The sequence below is a fragment of the Alligator mississippiensis genome, chromosome 2 (assembly GCF_030867095.1).
Source record: "Alligator mississippiensis isolate rAllMis1 chromosome 2, rAllMis1, whole genome shotgun sequence".
Taxonomy (NCBI): domain Eukaryota; kingdom Metazoa; phylum Chordata; order Crocodylia; family Alligatoridae; genus Alligator; species Alligator mississippiensis.
The window spans coordinates 222,418,756-222,441,661 of NC_081825.1; the positions used below are offsets into that span (position 1 = coordinate 222,418,756).

At 44.0% G+C, this 22,906-nt stretch overlaps 1 protein-coding gene across 1 annotated transcript in view; it reads right to left on the reverse strand.

Moving 5' to 3' along the window:
- The window catches only part of LRRC4C (leucine rich repeat containing 4C), a 539,855-nt gene extending 521,449 nt beyond the window's left edge, over positions 1-18,406 (reverse strand). The window contains exon 1 of the mRNA XM_019477201.2: positions 18,320-18,406. The gene's annotated coding sequence lies outside the window, so the exon portion shown is untranslated. The remainder of the gene's footprint in view (positions 1-18,319) is intronic.
- Between the last annotated feature and the right edge of the window lie 4,500 nt (positions 18,407-22,906).

The following is a 22,906-nucleotide window of genomic DNA, read 5'->3' on the forward strand; positions in this document are numbered from 1 at the left end:
GGGACAGACATTGCATAAAATGGTTTGAACCAAACCTGTTAAGTCTGCTACTACGTTCAACCAGGTTTATCTCAAACCAGTTTCAGCCATTTTGAAACTGGTTTATGTGCACTGAATGTCTGGTCTGCTATAGGTTTAAACCAGTTTTGGATCACTTAAACTGGTTAATGTGTAATGTCTGTCCCTAGCTACAGAGGCTGCCCCTGCCACTTAAGGCACTAGTGTTGCAGGTTGGCCAGTTCTACCTTACAATTTGCTTGCAGGATGTAAACTCAAAGTGATCTGGTTATACAAAGCTTAGAGGCCTTTTTGTTTGTTTGTCTGTTTTGTGTTTTGGGAGGGGGGGTTACATACACACACATTATATATATATATATATATATATATATATATAAAAATCAAGATATATATATTGTATGTATATCTATATATAGACACATATATATATATATATTCAAGAAAGAAAAATTAAAAAAAGGCAGAAACATTTTAACCTACTGCATATATAGATTCAAATTTAAAATGATGTTCCTTGGAATCCTCTCTCCTTTAGCTTCTTGTTTGTTAAAGGAACTGTTCTGTCTAGTATCTGATGTGGTCATCAGTTTCCTAGTTTGCAGGTTATGTCCCCAATTTTCTTTGACCTTTCCTGGAATTACTAGTTTACCAGAATCAACATTTTTCAGTTTCTTCCTGACCTAAAAAGAAATGTCAGTGTAGTTTCCTGGAATGTTTATGGTCTACACTAAAAATTGCCATTCTGTTTCAATGAGAAATCATATGCAAACTAGTAGCAAGGCCCAAAAGAAAAATTGAGAGAGAGGTAAGTTTAGTCTTGATGGCCTTCTTGTCTCCCTCTCAAAAGGTTTTCTGGCTTCTGCACATAAAAAAGCTGATCCTTGTTTCTAACCCCACCACCCCTTTGAAAACCTATATATATTTTCCTGTAAGCAAGGCCCTAAAGTCTCAGTGAAAAAAGAACCATCATATTCTGCCAATTAACACTTCCTTTGAAAGCAGCATCATGCTTCCCAAGTAAAAATGTATCCACCCTCTGCCCCTCCTTCTAAAAAGTCAGTCCTGTACATTCAATAACTGTGTATATTTCTATTCACTCTCTGTCCTGGTACTCTCGCTTCACTGGTGAGTGAAGACGCTTCTGGATAGTTCCACTCGAAAACCCCAGTTAAAGGCTTACTCATGCTAGGTACACTTCATTCAGACATCCTTTAGTTATACTAGTTTGTGGCAGATTAGTTTGGGGTTTTTTTCCTGAAAAAACCTACTGTGTCTGTTCGTCAATACATTGATAGCAAAATCTTAATCTTTTATGGTAAAGATCTTTATTTGTACCCTCTTTGCAAAACTTCTTGTCCTCCTTGGAACTTATGCCAGCTAGAATTCCCTTGTGTCCCCAGTGATGTGCTCTTTCAAAGCATTACACATACAGTTCAGATGATAAATAAGCTTTTGCATACATTTTCTCCCTCCCTCCTATTTTTCTATCGACAAAGCAATCTTAACTTTTCATTCAGTGAAGCTTGCTGCATTCACCGTTTTAGAAGAAAGATGAAGACACTTTTTAATACTGCATTTAGCTAAGCTTATGTATAATCCCTTTTAAAGTGTTCAGTGCCTTGGGATGCTATATAATAAAGAATTTTGCAGATGAGACTGAAGATGAACATTATCAAATCTGAGAACATACCTCATATACAGTATATAAGCAAATGCCTGAGCCAGCTCAACTTCCATCAGAGGTGGAGGTGATCCCCACCGAAATATTCAAGCAGGGGATAGAGGAGCTTACATCACAGCCCCATGCCCTCATATTAAGGATCTTAAAGGTTGGAATGATGAAGAAATCCCAGATGACCTCAAGGACACCGTGATTGTCACAATCTTCAAGAAACAAGACAGGTCCAGCTGTGGAAATTACAGAGGGATCACCTTGCTGTCCACCACAGAAAAGATCATTGTGAGAGCCCTCCTGAACCATCTCCTTCCACTTGCTGAAGAGCTCCTCCCAGAATCTCACTGTGGGTTTAGGGCATCAAGAGGCACAATTGACATGATCTTCACAGCTTGCCAGCTGCAGGAAAAGTACCAGGAACAACATTAACCTCTCAATATAGTCTTCTTTGACCTCATGAAAGCCTTCAACTCTGTCAACCAAGAAGTGCTATGGACAATCCTTCTGAAGTATGGATGCCCACCAAAATTGATGACCATCCTTCATCTGCTCCATAATGGTATGAGTGATTATTCTCAGTATTGGATCTATCACAGATCTCTTTGAGGTTAAGCAGGGGTTAAGCAAGGTTGCATCATCACTCCAACACTCTTCTAAATATTCCTTACCATGACGCTACATCTGACCACCAACAAGCTTCCAGTCAGCATGGAGCTGAATTACCCAATAGATGTTAAATTGTTTAATCTCACTTGATTCCAAGCCAAAACTAAAACCTCAACCATTGAGCTCCAGTACATTAGGGGTATCAGGGAGGCAGAGGATGAAATTGACAGCTATTTATTTTCCCTGCAGGACCAGGCACCTAAGGAAGAAGCATCCCAGGGAGTGCCCTCCACAGCAGAGTGGCAACGGTCACATCCAGGACCGGAGTTGCTCGCAGCAAACAGGTACCAGTTCCTCCAGTCCGACTGGAGAACAGGTACGAGGCCCTGGCGACCCTGCAGGAGATGGAAAAAGAGGAGGAAACCCTTGGGCAGGAAGCAACACCACACTCTCCACACTCTGAACAGGTCAAGAGATCCAAGTGGACCCAGAGGAGGAGGCGACGAGTGCTCGTCATAGGCAACTCCATCCTGAGAGGTATGGAAGGGCCCATCTGTCTCCAGGACCCCTCAACACGAGAGGTCTACTGCCTGCCTGGAGCAAAGATTTGGGATGTGACAGAAGTAATCCAGGCCAGGATCAAGCCCACCGATTACTACCCCATGGTCCTAGTCCATGTGGGTACTAATGATGCGACCAGGAGAACCCTCGATCACCTGATGGCAGACTACAGTGCTCTGGGCAGCGTGCTGAGGGAGTTCAGTGCACAGGTGGTATTCTCTTCCATCCTACCAGTGAACGGACGTGGAAGACGGCACGAGAACTGCATCAGAGAGACCAACTGGCGGCTTCGGCAGTGGTGTCTCGAGGCAGGCTTCGGCTTCCTGGACAACGACCCGCACATCACGACGAGGGACATGCTCAGTTGGGATGGGCTTCACCTGTCCCCCAAAGGTAAGCGTGTGTTTTCTTCTAGGTTGACGAATCTCCTCTGGCAGGCTTTAAACTAGGCTCGTTGTGGGGAGGGGAAGATGAGGGCGGTGGAAGCTGTGGAACACCAAACCATGTGGCACCCACAAGGACAGCCCAGCCTGAAGAAGGAGAACATTGGGAACCTTCAAGCCATGGGGCGGCCAGCAGTACAGCACAGGTAAGCAACAAGAAGGTAAGAAATAAGGGGCCCCTTGGGATTCAGAGCGGGGGGGGGGGCAGCAAAGGCACCAGTCACAGGGCTCAAGTACCTATATACTAATGCTAGGAGCATGGGGAACAAGCAGGATGAACTAGTGCTCCTGCTTGCAGAAAACACCTGTGACTTAGTAGGGCTAACAGAAACGTGGTGGGATTCGTCCCACGACTGGGTGGTACATATTGAGGGTTATAGGCTGTACAGAAAGGACAGGGTGGGGAAGAAAGGGGGAGGGGTTGCACTCTATGTCAATGAGTAATATACATCGACCCTCATTAAGACGGAATCAAAGGATGAGGAAATAGAAGGATTGTGGGTTAGGTTACATGGGGGGCAAGGAGAAAGGGATTTGGTAGTAGAGGTCTGTTACAGACCCCCACACCAAGGGGAAGAAATAGATTCACGGCTCCTGAGGCAGCTCTCGGAGACCATAAAAGCTAAAGAGGCGGTAGTCATGGGGGACCTAAACTACCCAGACATCTGCTGAGAGACACAGATGGCAAAGTCCCACCATTCACTCAGGTTTCTAACCTGTGTACAGGACCTCCACCTGACACAGGAGGTACACAGTCCCACTAGAAGGAATGCCTTACTGGATCTCGTATTGGCAACGGGGGATGACATGGTAGGGGACCTACAGATCGGTAGCCATCTGGGGGACAGTGATCACCTAATAATAGAATTCTTCATAAGACGTCGAGTGGGTAAGGTAACTAGTAGGGTGAAAGTGCTAGACTTTAGGAAAGCTGATTTCAATGAACTCAGGCGATTAGTCAAGGATGCACTGCAGAGTAGGAGTTTGGAAGTGATGGGAGCCCAAGAAGGGTGGCTGTGCCTTAAGGAAATGATCCTTCAGGCACAAAGGGAGATGATTCCGATGTGAGGAAAAAGAGGGAAAAGGGCCAGGAGGCTTCCTTGGCTGACCAGAGAAATCCAGGGCAGCCTAAGGGACAGCAGTGTGATGAAGCCATCAGAAAAGCCAATGGCACTGTATCGTGCATCAGCAGATGCATGACGAATAGATCCAAAGAGGTGATACTTCCCCTCTATCGGGCGCTGGTCAGACTGCAGTTGGAGTACTACGTGCAATTCTGGGCACCACACTTCAAGAGGGATGTGGATAACCTGGAGAGGGTCCAGAGAAGGGCCACTCGTATGGTTAAGGGCTTTCAGACCAAGCCCTACGAGGACAGACTAGAGAACCTGGACCTTTTCAGCCTCCGCAAGAGAAAGTTGAGAGGCGACCTTGTGGCTGCCTATAAGTTCATCACAGGGGCACAGAAGGGAATTGGTGAGGTTTTATTCACCAAGAAGGCCCCTGGGGGTTACAAGAAACAATGGCCACAAGCTAGCAGAGAGCAGATTTAGATTGGACATTAGGAAGAACTTCTTCACAGTTAGAGTGGCCAAGGTCTGGAACAGTCTCCCAAGGGAGGTGGTGCTCTCCCCTACCCTGGGGGTCTTCAAGAGGAGGTTAGATAGGCATCTAGCTGGGATCATCTAGACCCAGCACTGTTTCCTGCCTATGCAGGGGGTTGGACTCGATGATCTATTGAGGTCCCTTCCGACCCTAACATCTATGAATCTATGAATCTATGAATTAATGATGCTATAATCTGTGCTTACTTTGAAGCAAATTGTCAGACAATTGTTGATGTCTCTACCAAGTCATACAAGAAAATGGCACTAATGCTTTATGTTCAGAATACTTAGATCATCCATCAACAAGCACTTAATAAGTAGTCCCCAGCTGTGGTAATTCAGAGGCACAGTGAAATTCCAGAGAATGTTAAACTGTTGTTGTACCATGGAAACCATCTGTAACAGAAGGCTGACATTGATGAAATCCAATATCACCACAAATCTGCAAGTGTAGCCTTTGGACACCTGAGGAAATGGGTGTTCGAAGACTGCAACATCAGATTCAAAACCAAGTTCGTGGTTTATGAAGCAGTCATGATCCCCACCTTACTGCATGGAGCTGAGATATGGACAACATACAGGAGACACCAAGTCACTGGAAAAATACCATCAGTGCTACCTGTGGAAGATCCCTCAAATCCAGTGGGAAGACAAATATATTAATGCTAGCGTCCTCACAAGCAAACATGATGAGCTTCAAGATCATCCAACATCAACTTCACTGGGCCAACCACATCATCTGAATGTCCAACTCCAGACTCCCAAAGCAAGTTTTATTCTCTTAGCTCAGTCAAGGAGTATTCTCAAGATGAGGGCAGAGAAAGTGCTTCAAAGTCATTGTCAAGCCCAACTTGAAAAAATGCAAAATTGACATCAACTCATGGGAGATTATTACCTAGGGCTGCCCCAAATGGAGGAAGAGTCTGCTATAAGGATCTCACTACTTTGAAACCTCATGACAACAACAGGAGATGCAAAATGGGAGTGGCAGAAATAGCATGTTGCAGACCGAACCAAAATCCAGAGCCACCAACCCTTCATATTAATACATGTCCAAGTTGCAACCCTGCATATTAATACATGCAAGATCCTGGATTGGCATTGTTAACTATTTTCAGACCCACAGATAGGGCAGTCATGGAAGAAAATCATCCGCGACTATGAGAGATTAGCTAGATGGTATCAGGATGACATATGACATAGCATATACCTGAAGCAGACTCCAGGAAGCAGTCCCATGAGATCTGACAGACCTGTCAGCATAACATCCTTTTTATTGACTTTATCTGACTTCACTGTATATAAGCAATACTTTAATTATTTCCAAGATATTTTTTAACATTAAGTACTCACCACCATCTGATGAGTACACACGGTTACCTACACTTTGGTTGGACCAACAAACATCCTAAAATACTGACTACCCACTCTACAATGTGACTAGATGAACTTTTTTCAATTGCTTTATAATGCACATTTTTGAACCTCTAATTCTATTGTAATTAGAGGATGTTGGGCATTGTGGTCCTTTCAGAATTCTATCTAAAGTAATTAAAAGTAATGACCAGAACCTTGTGTAGGCTTGCACAGGAAGAAAAGGGAGGCCCCATGGCAGCATGATCATGTAGCATGATCATGTATCTAATAGGGGCGTGTGAAATGGGTCCTTTCAATTTGGATTTGGCCTGAATTGAGGACAGTGATTCGATTAATTGATTCAGATCACTGAATTCAGTGATCCAATTCAGTTCCCAATTCAGTTCAGGCAAATCAGAATCTGAAGATTTGATGCTGATTCAGAGAATCAGTGATTTGGACATAGGCACAGCTTTAAATATATTTTCTACATACCTTGAGGTTGCAGGTGTGGCTTGTGAAGGCTGTGATGCTGGGGCAGAGGATCTTCTATGCAGGAGTGCAGAGGGGGCCCCCCCGTGTGCTCGGCGGCGAACCTGGAAGTGGACTGGAACTACTTCTGGTCCACTTCCAGGTCCGCTGGGGAGCACACAGGGGGACACCCCTGCACCTTCCTGGTCAGCGATCAGCTTCAGGGGGACCCTTCAGGGGGACCCCACAGACCCAGGAGGTACCAGTTGCTGAGTCGGGGGGGGAGGTGGGAGGGCCCCCCTGCACGCTCCCTGGTGGACATGGAAGTGGACTGGAAATGCTTGTGGTCCACTTATGGGTCTGCTGCTGAGCACGCTGGGTATGTAGAAAAAACATTTAAAGCTGTGTCTGTGTCCAAATCGGTGAATCTTTCCAAATCGATTCGGAGAGTTCCGATTTGATTCAGAGAGATGAAAGGGTCCTCTGATTCAATTTGGATTCAGCGATTTGGCCACCAAATTGGGCCATATCTCTGCCGAATTGAATCAGGGACTGAAGCTTTGCACAGTCCTAGTATCTAATGCTATTATGCCCATTCTTTTAGGTGCCAGAGGAGTGCACTGGGAGCCTATATTTCAAAGAAATAAAAAATAACTATGTAGCACAGCTGGCATGAATTCTCTCTCGCATTTATTCTCCCTGTTACTGCACATTCTTAGCACACATTGTGAACTGACTACAGAAGAGGTACAGAGAATAGTAGTCAGCCTGGGTTTGAACCTGTGGTTTATATTTTTGACCCTTTCTAACCTACTCTGACTGAATGCTTCAATTTGAGAAATGGAAGTGGAAATAATATAAGGTGATGAATGGCTCTGATAAAGAAGTCATTTATTTAGAGGTGATGGACAAGAAGGAAAAGCTTGAGTCGGTGGGGTTTTTTTTTCTTAACAAAGCATTATTCCCCCTTCCTCAGTTTTATATAATTATCATAAATTAAATAATATTCAGCACTTCCATACATAATTTTTTCTTGTTTGGAATTATTAATACAGGTGAAGTGCCTATGCTTTGTGAGCTTAGAATTGAGATACACTAATTCAATTAAGGTCAGAAAAGCAGCCAGTGATAAGTTCTGCTCATAGTTCTAAGTCTGCTGACTCACAATCCAGTCAGGTCCCTACTTGCTAATCCATATTGAAGTGCCTTTACTTATTGCAGAGCATGAGTGTGACAGGGAGCAATCTCCAAGGCCTGGTCACAGTACTGACCCACCTGCCTGCCTAGGGCAGTCTGTCCAATCTCTCTTGCAACGCCTTTGATATAAAGTAAGCTGGTGTTATAATAAGTGGGAAGCTGCCCATTTTAAGACCTTGATGTCTAGGCATGTACACACAACTCCAACCTCCCTTTATCATGTCCCATGCTGCTAATGGCAGATGTCATCGTTGAGTTGCTGTTTGCTCCGGCTCGAGGTCAGGCCAAACTCAGCCCCTTGCTAGACCTCACTCCTTTCTCTCTGCCCCAATGGGCCTCACTCAAAACACCCACTCTCATCAGGTCTCTCACACTTCTCCCACTCTCACTGGGCCTCTCACATGCTGCTGCACACAAGGCCACACTCAGCCTGCCCTGCTCCCTTGAGCAGGTCCTGTAGGCCATCAGGTTTCCCTACATGCACTCCTTGGCTGGCCCTGGTGCAGCCTCTCAGGCCATTCCCACAGCCCTCATCTGAACAGGGACAAGTTAGTTCACCTGGCCCTGGATGGAGCTCTGAACCAGAACCCTCTCCAGGTAACTCATAACTCTCACTCTTTATATGAGCCTCAGTATCTTACACCCTCATGGGCCTAGGTGCCTCTGCCTAGGTGTGCCTGGCCCACTACCTTCTGGTCTTCATTACCCATTGGATGGTGGGGGCTGGAGTTATCAGGCACCCCTACCAACCCTTCACCCAGGGAGGTAACTGGCCTGGCAATATGGGGGGACTGTACCATCATGGACAGTCCCACCAGACCACCCATTGCTGGCAGGGTGCAGTTTTAGGTCTTACCCAGGACCAAGTAGGCCTACCTGCCCTGGTCTACCTCCCTTATTGGGGCTCCTGTATGCTGTCCTTGGGCTTTCTCTCTCATTGGCTCCAGCTCTGACTCTGGCCCCATTCCAATCTTATAACAGTCTGCATGCTGACTGACCCCTACCCTCCTCAGCTGTGATGCCCCCTCCCCCCTGCATCAAAGGGACCTTCAGCCCTTACAGGCTCTGGGCCCACCTTGAAGCCAGTCAGGGTGCCAGATAGCTCCCAATGGCCCCAGCCTGCCCTTCACATTGGGCTCAATTGCCCTTTGGCCCTGAGGCCCTGGCCCTCTTGTACTAACCAGTGCAAGGGAACAGAGAGTCAACCTAGTAGCTGCTCACCTCATACTCTAAAGAGGGGTCCCTCCTGGGTCCCACTAGAGAGACCTCTTCTATTCTGGGGCTTGCCTGGCCCCCTTGTACGCCTACCAGCTATTAGCCCCATGCCTATGCTAGGCCTTGTCCTAACTAGGCTGAAGCCTTCTTCCTGGGACTCTGAGGCACCTCCTGCCACCCCCACAGTTCCTCCCTTACCACCAAGGTGTTCCATGAGCATCAGCACAGCTGGGTGTTGTTGCTCCTTCTGCTGCTTGCAGCAAACTTCTGCCTCAGCCCTGAGATCAAGGATCTAAAATGGCCACCTCATCAGGGCTGGACTAAACTTGATAGCTGCCTACTCTCAGTGCTTAACACAGAGATATTCAGAAACAGGTGCCAACAAGATGTGATTGCTACAGAGGGGTGGAAACATGAATCTACCATAACATCCACAAACAATATAGCACATCTCCTAAGGAGAGAAATGCTAGTGAAAAGGTGGCAGTAAAAAAGGTGGCAGAGAGAATATGCATCCCTTATCTTTATGATTAGATTTCCTTGTTTATCCAGGGTCTCCTACTTGTACAACCAACTACTATGATACCTGGACTTCAGATTCCAAATATCATCACATTGGAGTAGAATGATCATGATTTGATTTTCTCAACTTTGAACACTCGGTGTTTGTCTTTTTCAAGTTATAGTAACCTCTGGGTTTGCACAGACCTGTAGATATTATTAATCATTTTTTCAAAGCTGAGTTTATATCCTTATCCTACTTTTGACTAAAAATAATGCTTAGTCATTCAAGTCCACTTCCTAAGTAGACTTTACACACACAATGGGTGTTTCCAGAGATGTATTAGATCTGGGAGTAGTTTACTTACAAGTAAATTACTCATGATTAAATGTTTCCAGGCAGGTGTTTACAAATGTAGGGAAGTGGGAGCAGATTTGCTGCTAATGGCAGCAAACTGCTCTCGCTTCCTGAGGCCATGCAATGGGCCCCTGCCACCACCAGGGGGAGCTCTAGGCTCCCTCTGGGTACCAGCACAGGGGCTGGCAGGGAGCGCCAGGGCTGGGACATTGCTCTCTGTCCCCAAAGTGGGTGTCTGCTGCCAACACAGGTGACTGGTAGGGGAGACACAGGGTGGGCATGTGCCCCACTTGACAACATTGGCCTGACTCAGCACCACTCAGGATGGGGCATTTTTTTGCCAGGTGGGCCGGTGGTGTGTTGGGTGGGGGTGGGGGTTGGAGACACTAAGCCGTGGCACAGGAGTATAGGGTTGCATTTGGGGCTTTTGGCCCCCCCCCCAGGCCCGCCCACAAATTGTGCCCCCCCGCCCCCTCCCAGACTCAGGAGGCACCAGTCATCCCTGGCTGCCAAGGCAGGGACAATGTTCCCCACCCAGATAAGAATCTCTGGATAAGGATCTTCCAGCACTGGCCCCATGACCACAAGTACTAAGCGACTGCACAGTAACTGGAGTAACTGTGCAGTCACACCAAGGAACATGATGCTGATTGCACAGTAGCTCATGACTACTGCATGGTACTGTCATATCATGCTTCCTGCCATGACATACTACTGTACATTAGTCACAGGCTACTGTGCAGTCAGCATCTCATGCAGATGTGGCCACAGGTATTCAAATTTTAAAATTGTGATTGGCTAAGCTCTTACAACTTAAGGAATGTTTTCACCTTTTATTTGAGGACTGTTTTGAAATGTATTGATTGGACTTCTCTCTTCCTCACCACCTTAGAAAATGTTGATTAAAAAAGGTAAGTTTTCTTGAGAAAAAATGCTTTTGATTAAGCTTTTTCTGGGAACATGAATTTAGAAAGCAGGATACCCAGAATAGTTGATAACCTATTGGTTAGCATATTTACCTGAGATGCAAGATACCAGGGTTCAAGTTCCTGATCTGCCTGACTCAGATCAGAGATCTGAACTTGGGGTTCCCACATTTTTATCTGTGCTACAGCCCACTGGATAGTGGCTATCCTGAAGTGGGTAGGTGTCTCTATCAATGGCTCACTCTTTCCTCAAATTTATTCATTTAAAAAAAAAACAACAAACAACTTGTGCTTTTTACAAATGTATCAGTTTTGTCCTTCACTAGTATAAAAACAAATCTTGATATCTTTTTTTTTTCCATAGAACTAATTCTTGTCTTCTTGCCAGACCTACTTTATTCCCTTGACATGGTTCATCCAGCCCCATATGCTTAAAAGTTCTGTGAAGAAATTTCTCTTATGATGTAAAAATGCCTTCCGTCATTGCTTTGATATTTGGTTCACTCAAAGCTCATAAGCTGATTCAAGACGGCTGCTGCAGATTAACTAAGAAAGTACCACTGAGGTCTATTTCTTCCAGGCAATGCCAAGAAGATATTTCAAGAATTTAACTTCTATTGCCTAGAGACAGCTTGTGGCAGTTCCCTAATTCTCTTGTCCACATCATTTTAAACATGTTTCAGTAAATGGAAGTGATCCATTGTCAAGCTCATAGTGTGCAACGGCAGGAATGTCTGAAGCTACATTGCTGGCTTGATTCATCACAAATGTCTTTACTGTGACAATGGCTATATTCTTCACAATGTCTGATAGCAGTCACAGCATACTTTAGTCAAAGCTAATGGCAGTCTCATCTAGAAATTCAGGAGTGGAAACACCTGCAAATAAATGCTGAGTTTCTTATTGCAAGCATGGCCTAAATCTCAAGCAAGTGGGACTCTGTGTTTTGATGAGTGCCCAAAATGGAAGTCTCTAAACAATCCAAACTACTTAGGTCTGTAATATTGCACATTTTTCTGCTACCATTCTGAACAGTCTCTCTCTCTTTCAACAAATACACACAATTAGTTTGCAGAGATGAGCTCAATGAAATAAAGCATGTGATGTATTTATCAAGTGTCTGTGTAAACAATCACATTCCTCAATTTATTTGTCAAATGACTATGGCTAGGTATAGATGTTGCTCTTATGGATGTGTACAAAGCTAAATCACTTTCTGGTAGAGCACTTTATTGATTGTCTGTGCCAGGTCCCATTGAGGGTTATCTTATAGTGTGATCACAACTATCCTGGGTAGCATTGTGCAGGGCTGCTCTAGCCTTGGGTAGAGCTTGTTTGCTCTGCCCAAGCACCTGGGTGGCCCCACCCCCTCAGATGCCACTGACTTGAGTCAGGGGCAGCCTCTGATCCCAGTGCCCCACACAGCCATGAGAGTGGAGGGATACTAAAGGATTCTGTCCTCACAATGCACTGCAAGCTAGTCAGGAGGGGTCTTGGGGGAAGGAGTCTGGGGTCTCTCTCCAAACAGCCATTGCTGGATAGGTTCCTCTCTCCAACCTTATCTCACCCACCAGCTGGAGACTGTCAGCAGCAGCTGGGGGATAGAGAAGGGGGGAAGGAGCCCCTCCCACCATGAGAACCCCCCTAGCTTGCTGGCTTGGGGCTGGGGAGGTTGGGGAGTGGCACAGCAGGGAGGCTCCATTTACCGCTCCCCCCCCCCCCAGCCCAAGCACCCTGGCAGCTGCAGCCAGAAGCTGCACAGAAGGGCTGCTCCAGCTATTTGCTGCACCAGGAACTGCAACTGGAGGAGGTGGGGGGTGGGAAGGGAGCCCTCTTAAATGAGGGCCACCCCTCCTCTGCAGTTTGCTGGCTTAAAGGTTGGGGGGGTGGGGGTCAGCCCAGGTCCATGGCATAGGGGCTCCCTTTCCCCTCTCCTTCCCAATTCCTGGTGCAGTGAAATGTGGGGCCAGGCAGCTCTGCTGCAACTGCTGGCTGCCATTGTCAAGAGGCTGTGGAAAGGGAGCCCCTGTGCTGTGAGGGGTCTCCTTCCCCTGCAGCTTGATAGCTAGGTTCTTCAGGGGAAGGGCAGGCTGGGTCCCTATGGTAAAAGAAGCTTCCTCCCCTTTGGCCAATCTTCTTGACAGCAGCACCCAGAAGCTGCAGGAGAGGCAGCCCAGGCCTACGTTTCCCCACCCCAGGAACTGGGGATGAGGGAAGGGAGGTCCCCTGATACTGTAGGGTCCCAGCCCAGCCCAGCTCCCCCAAAGATCCCAGATAGCTGTGTGGGCAGGGGGGCAGTCCTCATGGCAGGGGTGTTCCCTTCCCCAGCTGGATCCAGCTCTGGCAGTGCAAGTTCCTTGCACTGTTTTTTGCTGTTCTAGGAAGTCTGGTGGTGGGGAGGGGTAAAAAAGGAGCACCCCTGCTGTGTGGGCCTGGCCCTGCCACACCAAGACCCAAGTTGGAGAGCTGGGGGAGGGGCTAGTAGGGAGGCACCTTTTCCATCCCCTCCACCACAGTTTCTCACACTGTGAAAAAATGGCACAGGGAACTCATGCTGCCACTGGTGGCTGCAGCTGGAAGAAGGGAGCCCCCCACAGCTTGCTGCAAGGGGTCTGGGGCACCCAGGCAAGATCTGCAAGGCAGGGGTCTCTCTTCCACCCCCTCATCCACTCCCAGTTGCTGCTGACAATCGCCAAAGGGCTGGGGGCAGTGCTGACTGGGGTCCACTCCAGCAACCTCCTGGATGCCATGTGGGAGTGCTCTCCACCTTCAAGCCTTGGCCAATGCTGCCAGGAACCTAACTCCATCCCCTCCCCCTCACTGAAGAGTGCATATCTGTTCAGTTGAAAAGTGCTCTAACTTACAGCACTTTAAGTGTGATAGTTAGTGTACTTTCTGTCAAGAGCTCTTTGAATGTCTGTAGCCTATGTGATTTACCATATATTTATGATGACTCCACATAATGTCTCTTACCAGAGCATATTCTAAAGTTCCAAATCCAGCTGCAAGCAGCTGCTACTTGTGAATATACACTTATTTAATGTTTTGCTTTATAAATAGGTTCATGTTACTTCAGGCCTTAAAGGCACATGGACATGAAAATTATCTTTAACAACAAGCTCAAAATTCAAAGAATTATTAAAATAATAACCCCACCTGTAGTACACATCATATGCAAGATCCTCAATGACATGAAAGGGTATAAGGGATGTATTAGAACTCAAAGGTTTAACCACCAGGAGTTAATAAGACCACCAAAATTCAGACCAATATAACTTTACATCATAGCACAGGATCTTATACAAGCATGCAGAGCTAGTTATGCAGACAATGATAATTAAAGAGTAAAGCAAAAGACATCTTTCTGCTACCAGAAAGAAATCTGGAGGAAGAAAAGAACACAAATTAAAAATGAAATAAAAAGGTGGTGGTGGGGAGAAAATAGACTCAACATTGCTTACCCTGAAAATATCCTTAGGATTGACTTCTGGGAATAAAGGGATAAGCTGGCTTTTATTTTAGCCTAGCACTTGGTACCTTAAAACTGAGGAAAGGCATTTTATTTCCCCATAGTTCCCTTTCTGTAGAAGATTTGTACCTCGGAAGATTAGAGAGGTTGTTTAAATCAAGAGCTCTAAAGAATGTGGGGATGGTTGGATACAAAATGCAACACAAAATAAAATTAGTAACAGTACAGGCAGTCCTTGGACTTCTGACACAATTGGTTCCTAAAAATCGCGTCTTAAGTCAAAATGTTGTAACTCGGAACCAATTTTCTCATAAGAAATAATGTTATAAATGGGGGACTGGTTCCTGAACCGAGGCCTGATACCCTATTTTCACCAAAAATACCCTAGAATTTTCGAAGTTTCATAGTTGGCAGGGTCAGAAGGGACCTGAGCAAATCATCAAGTCCAACCCCCTGGCATGGCAGGGAAGAGTACTGGGGCCAAATTATTTTGTACTTGATCAATTATAGCTACATTAATGTATTTATATCATAAATAACAATCATATTGATTTGGAAGGATTTCTTTGAGGTGACTTTGCTGGACTTTTTGAAGGGCTCTTGGTTGAACTTTCTGAAGGGTTCTTGGCTGGAGTCTTCTCAGGAGTCTTGGCTGCAAGTTTTTTCTGGAGTTTTGTCTGCTTTCTTAAAGAAAGTGTCCAAGCAAGTTTGGACAGATGTTCTCAAGGGACATGAGTGACACAGCGAACTTGTTCACTGGCGTGGCGTCGCATTGGTTCAAGCATTGTAAGTTGAAACTGACGTCATAAAGTTGAAACAGGGTGTCAGTTTATAAATGTTGTAAGTGTGAAACGTTGTAACTCAAAACATTTTAAGTTGAGGACTGCCTGTATTTAAACTATAACAGTCAAATATAATATGGGTGGAGTGGTTGCTACTAAAATGTAAATATTAGGAAACAATTGCAGTTGCAGTTTTCAATATCAATGTTTTCCTTTGGGCCCATCTCTGGCGTATAGAAAGTGTCATGGTGGGAAGAGGAAAAAGATCGAGTGTTTTACTGTACCTCTTTAAGACATACACCCCTCCCATTCCTCCCCTCCAGAAAAATCCTACTAACCTTGTAGCAAAAAAGAAAAAACACCATTGTATATCCAGTCATTAACAGCAAGAGAACATATTAGTTTTCTTGCAAAATCCATGCCTGAATTGCAAGGTTTCAAAAGCATTTTTATTTCAAATTACTTTTTAAACAGTATGATTTGTCTAACATATTATTAAGGCCTCTTCAGATGAAAGGGAAAAAATGGATTAATAGCAAAGAGCATATTGATTGAAATGTAATTTCTATTATCACAGCTAAAGGGTATTTTTGCATGCAAGCTGGAGTCTCAGTAAACAAAGATTATTTTTGCGTGTGTCCTCTTAACATATTGTCGCTCATTTTTGTGTTCTGTTTTGTGCCCATTTTACATTGAATTGTAAACAACAGTGCATCATGTACCCATGCAATGTGATGCTTTTAATTAGAAGCCAGTTCTCTTGCAAAAGAAAGAAACAAATTAACCATTCCCACACACTACATTCAATTTAAAAGATGCCATCAACATAAAATCCAATTAAGGATATTCTTTACCTGGTTTAACAGCAGCATGACACAAATGTTTAAAACTGAAAACTATAGCTTAAAACTACTGAAACTTGAAATTTCCAGACTATGGGAAATGCTAGTATTTTGACAAAAGTCATTGCTCATTGGAATGAAGATTAGAAATTATAATAATTTATAACATACAATACAAATTATAACCTTTTCAATCTTTTCCAAATAGGAAAAGTCTCCATTTTCTACACACAAAAGAGAAGTCAGGTATTCCAATTCCTAAAGACCCCTCACAATGATGGGATCATACCAGATATTCCCCAGGGAGCCAAGGGAAACTACCACAGTGAAGGAAGCCAAAAGGCTCTGTGTGGTCCAGCTTCCAGCAATGTGGTAAATTTACTACATGCTGGGTGCATCAACACAAGACATTGATTGTGGAGCTGCCTAATTTGCTCCACAGTGAAGTCTCAGTGTCTACATGTGCAACCCTATTAGGCCACAGTAAGCTAATTAACTCTGTTACAGGTTAATTTTGTAAATACTATCGTACGACGGAGATCTTTAATGAGCAGCAATGCATGTGTAGATGTTGATGGGACTAGCTGGGGCATGAGGCTGCTCCAGTGTGTGGGCTGCCTGCCAGCTAGACCTGCATTGGAGCACCGTTGTTCCCTAGCCAGCCCCTCTGCATCACACTGAGCCAGGTTGATCAGCCCCAGGGTGGCAGACTGACCCCCAGTATCCCCTGCCAGCTGGGGCTGCTCCAACTTGGCTTGAGGTGCTATGATCCTGGGCACACATACAAACATGGTGCCTGGGAGCAATAAACTCTGCCATAATGTGCACTGAAGTTTATTGCTCCATGCTAAATGTATGCGTAGATACACCCAGTGAAAGGTAATACAGCTGTACTGTTCATCATTGGCTCTGTAATAACTGGCTAGAATCATGCTCTTACTGAGCCATGGTAAATGAAAATTAAACCATGGCAACTTACTTCATTTTCATTGATAGCTAAGATGCCTGGGCACTGCTTCCATTTGCTGTCAGGTAAGAGCAGTGACTATAGAACAGACAATGCATTTTAAAATTCCACCCCTTCTACCCCATAGTAAACTGATTTTAGATCCCTACCCTCAGACTGTTCACTAATTAGTATGTGTGACTAGTCACGAGAGTCATACACTATCATTTCCACTCTCTGACTATTCAAATACTATTGTTAATGGGTACAAAAACAAGAACATGATCATAGCTGAACTAAAGCAACATAAACTAAAAAAAGCAGACTATTTTCAAACTATAAACAGCACTTATAGAGAGGCCTAAACCACTTTGTTGCACCTTGGTCAGACCAAAAAGACCTTAGACAATATAGTCAAATATAAGCATACAATCCCACCAGCTGTATCAGGGAATTTTGTTGTATAATGACAATGCTTAATACAGTCTGGTGACACAGAATATATCAATGGTCTTTTGTCCTTCCCTTGTACATAAGACCTCAAGTCTGAGAAGAACATTAATATCACTTAGTGTCTTCTCAGGACTGAAAGTTTTAATCAAAGTTTACATTATTGTCTGCTGTTCTGCAGTTTAGTTAATTCCATTCCTTATGCCTAAAGGTCATGATGCTATTTTTGAAGAGGACAACTAGTAGAGAAGTTTATCTGAAGTTAGCTCACTGTTTTCCAGGTAATTTTCTCTAGATCTTAGCTTTATCAATTAGTATAAATCTCAATTTGTGTTGTGATAGATTCTTCTTAACTGAGTTTCTGAATTGTTTAGAAGTATCTGTTATGGACAAATATTTATGAGGCAGTAAAACTAATGGACAAAAAATGTCTTCTATAGTCAGAACTTCATTTTATGCATAAAGTAGACCCTGTTTTTAAAAGCCTCACTCATAATCCCAGAAAAGAAGTAGCATCAAACCTTGCTACCTCTAGTAGTTACAACTTGAGAGCCACTAGCTTCCATGGACTTCCATGACAGATGACAATAAACTCACTTTGGAGCTCACCTTAATAATCCCTTTTCATTTGTTAATTTGCAGAGGGAACTTCTAACCCTTGTGTAAAAAGAGAATTGGGGCTTGCATTTGCCAACTGTTCTGTTAAAGGACTGCCCTTTTCTAGCTTAAGAAGAGAAAGCGTACTACAGCACAAGGTGGGACACTTTCTCATATTGTCTGGATTTCTACTATTAGCTAAACGTTTCCATTAACTGTGTAAATGTTAGTTCTCCCATTGAACACAAATCATGCCCACTAACTTAACTGTACATGCAGTGTTTCTGATAAATACTCACATGATATTCAGAACATCCAGTCGAACATCAATTTGTTTGATTTCCACGTCGCTGAACCATCTTGATTTCTTGCAGTAGAGAAATTCATTTCTGGAGAAGACAAAGGGGGAAAAATAGGTATTAAGTTAAACTATTTCTGCTTGTGCTTGTTTCTCCCTTCCCCTCCCCCCCTGGAAAAAAAGTATGATTTCTGGAAATTTCTGAAAAGACTGTATTTCCTGTTGTAGCAAAACAGCCCAATTTATGAGTGTGCTGCCGCTGGAATATTATGCCATTTTTGTCACTAAAATACTGCTTTTCTCATGAAAACGAGTATGTATTTCCTTGATCAATATGATTTTGAAGCAATATAAAAGAAATTGTTACCATAGTACACATGAATAGCACCTGCTGCACATAAAAGAAAAAATGAAGGAATGAGCAGATTATATTGAGTAGAAGGACAAATGTCTAACAGTGAAGTCTATTTAACTGTGGAATTGACTCTCTTTGGAAATGATGTGAGCACCCCATTTCAAATATATGTTTAATACTATTTACAACAGCTTTTATCCATCTAAGTGCTCCTATTGCAGTCTGAGTGAACGTCAGCATTCATTTCAATGGGAGTAGGGTCAGCTGCATCTTCAAAGTCTTTTGATAGCTCCACATGCTGAGAAACTGTACAGGATGCATCCATTCTCAGTATTGGTCAAGGTTTTGTTCTTGTCCATCCTAACAGAAAAACCTCATGCCTTTCCAAAAAATGTAGTGAGCTCACTGTTTAGCAGACTTAAATAATTCAAGCTAGTCAACATGCTGTGAGAATAACCCTGAATTTAGAAAGTACTGGATGATCTAAAAAGTGTGTTTCACCTCTAAAGTCTATTATTCAAATACTTGCAAAGATATCAGTGTTGAAGTGTAGATACTCATGAAATAAAAGCAGGCAGCATGATATAGCTCTATAGTTTTGTCAGCCCTTCATGGACCAGTGACTATGACATACTGTATTTGTGTAACTATACAGAGAGGCAAACAGGCTTTAAGCAGATGGGGCAAAGCATATCTCTCAATGACACTGTTATGAATACAAATTTAGGAATACAGCTAATTGGAGTGAACTTGTATATATACCCCTTTCCCACCCACGGAAAAAACCCCACACCCAAAAAGCTTTTATGGTAAACCTCAAGTTACAGGAAATATTAGTCATCAGAAGGGTATCCCTTTGCAAAAAAATCCTTAAACATCAGATATCCATAAATATCCAATTCCTTTCCATTAAGAGTCTGATCTTCATAGTCACTGTCATATTGGGTCATAGGGAGTCAGTTTGGGGCCACTTGGGGATCAGGGTACCCACCAGGATTAGGAAGAGCAAGCAGAATCCAGGGGCAAGCTGGATCAGGAAAACAGGAGGTCAGTTCAAGAGTGGGATCTAAGAACAAGCTAAGTCAGGATACCAGGAAATCAGTCAGATAATGAAATCAGAGAGCAAACCAGGAGATCAAGCAAAGAGCAGAGGTAGCAAACACAAGACAAAAGTAACAGCAAAACAGATCATGTTAGGCCCAGTTGCTCAGATATTTCCTGTTTCTTTTCAGGGCTTTATATGAGAGGAAGTAGAGGGTCAGCTGACCCTAGCCACTCTGGTGCCAGTGGGCGTGTCTACACAAAATGCTAAATGCACAGTAGCCTAATAATACTGCGGAGGTGCATGTCACAGCAAAAACAGTGCTAATGCACTAGTGAGCAGTATTATTAGACTGTTGTGCAGTAGCATCACTAAAAGGCATGCACCGGTTTGCGCATTAATTTAGTACTTGATTATAAAAGTACTAAACTTAATGTGCAGTAACTATGGTGCATTAATGAATGTGTAGATGTGCCCAGGGAGTGGGCAGCAATTTAGGCCCTGCTGGAACCTTGAGGTGATCCTAGCACAGCTTAGACAACCAGTTATAGGGTGGCAAGATGAGATGAGCAGTCATGTTGACAAGGCTGAGGCCTCATATTCAAGGCTATGGCTTGGCAGTCACAGAGAATAGTCACCTCCCTGTAGGGGGTGCTCACTCTTACCTCGCATTGAACCCTATGATTCCACATAGTAGCCAGTTTCAGAGATTAAGCAACTAGCAATATTTTGAGATCTAAAATTCATGTGGTCAGTCATAAAGTAAAATATTGACTGAAGAGAGCAGATATTTATGTGGTGACAAAGCAGCACATGCAATATCTGCATTCTATGTGAGGAAAGCAAGTTATACATCCCATGGATTATGGTGGAACCCTTATAATACTGTACTGTAAAGCAGTGCTTCTCAATCTTTTTTGTACCAGGACAAATCGATGGCCAGACCCGGCCCAATGTCCCCTACCCCTAGGGCTCCCCCCCTGCCCCCCAGTGTGTAGGGCAGGGGCCATGGAGAGCCCCCAGAAGTCCCTGGTAGGCTAAAACTCTGTCAGCCTGCAAGGGAAAAGCCACAGTTTCCCACATTTTTCTCCTTTAAAAGAGAATCCATGTTTAAAGTTTGTTCATGACCATTTCATATATTCTTGCGACCCACTTTCACATCACAACCCAGAGGTTGAGAAATGCTACTCTAAATAAAGTACATAGTAGTTAGGGAAGGAAAATGTTATAGCTGGCATCTGCATGTAAGCAAACTAAAATAATTTGGGTGTCTTATCTGAAACCTGCATTCCTTCTGGATGTTTGCCTTTTCTAATTCAGTAAGGTTTGGCAAATGTTACAGGAAAGATGAAAAAAGTACCCTCTTTTCTTAATAGCCATAAGGAAAGAAATTCTGCTAGTCACAAAGTCTTCTGGTAATCAGTTGCTGCAAACCATCCTGTGGAGGAGGAAAGTGTTGATGTTTCAGAACAGCTAAGGTCCACAACGTAAGAATTCCACACCTGCAGATCTCTGTAGATCCTCAAGATCAATACTTTTCTCCTGAAGAGTCTAAATTGCAGCTTCCCTGTATTTGACTCCTTAATATCTGAACAATTAATGTTTTCACCAGAATGGGTCAGAAAGGAAGGAAAAGCTAAAGGAAAATAGGAAGGAGGATAAAAAGGTTCTACCTTTTTCCATTGCCCTCCATACCCCCAATAATGTTTTGCAGCAATTGACAAAATATTCTCTTCCTTCCCCTGATTTTCTTTTGTTTTCCAGGAATTACCTATGGGTTCACAGGAAGTACAGACATCTTCACCAATCTCCATTCACCTCCCTGATAGTCTCAGGGCTGTCTCTACAATTTTGGAGGGAAAAAAGTTCACCCTAGACTAACAAGGTAGATTGAGGATGTGCAGGATTTCCTATGAAGAGTCTAAGGCTAGGGACAGAAGTTACACATAAACCAGTTTAAGTGATCAGAAACTGGTTTAAACCTGTAACAAAGCAAAAGCTCAGTGCGCATAAACCAGTTTCCAAATGGCTGAAACTGGTTTAAGATAAACCTGGTTGAATGTAGTATCAGACTGATACTACTAACTGATTTGGGTCCAACCGGTTTAGGTCAAATTTCTGTCCCAGACCCCTTCCTGGTTCAAGTTAAATCACAGTCCCACAGCATGCCTTCCAGCCCTGGGCTGCCCTGTGCTGTCTGCTGCAAAGAGTAGGGCTAGCCCCATTCCTCTGCTCCCTAGCTGGAGCAGTGAGGGTTGGCTGACAAGAGCGGGGGGGGGGGGGGCATTAAAAAGGTTGGTTTTTTGGTTGAGAAGGCATCCAGGGAACCTACTAGGGATGATTTGTTTGAAAAAAAAGTTTGGAAATCTAATGAGATTCATAAGATACATTTAGATCATGAGAAGTATCTTGAGAATAGCATCCTTCAATTCCCCTCTTCCCCTGTCTGGATGGATTTGACTAAACAACGATTTCCTGTAAGAAAGGGACTTGCTGAAGGATGATAGGTATTTTAAAGGCCCAGGGTTTCATTGACAAAAGTCCTCTTCCATCTCAGAAGCACTAACTACTTTGTAGAATCACAGAAATGTAGGTCTGGAAGGCACCACAAGAGTTTCTCTACTCCATACGTTGCTGTAAGGAGAAATCAAAAGTAAATCAATCTGACAGACATTGTTTATTTTAATATTATAAACCTCCAATGGCAGGGATTCCACAGAGCACATCTACATGAGATGTTTACTATGGAGTTGCCTAATTAGCAAGTCCGTAATAAGCGTCTCAGTGTCTACATGTGCAGCCCTCTTGGGTTGCAGAAAAGTAATAAATTCTGTATGTAGCAGGTTAGCACTTGTAAGTTCAAGTACTATCTTAACTCAGAGTTTTTTCGTGCTCAGCAATGCATGTATAGCTGCTGACCCCACTAGCCCAGCACTGAAGCACTCTCATTCCCCAGTCAGCCCTTCTGCAGCATGTTGAGCTGCATCAGAGCATGCCCCAGGCTAGCAGGCTGACCTCCCTGGGCCCCCTGCCAGCTGGGGCTGCTCTGACTCGCTCAGTGTGCTGTGGTCTTGGGAACACATGTAAGTGCAGCACCTGAGAGCAATAAACTCAGGCATGATATGCAACAGAGTTTATTGTTGTGCATTAATATGCATGTGTAGATGCCCCTACAGTATTCCTCAGTGTTC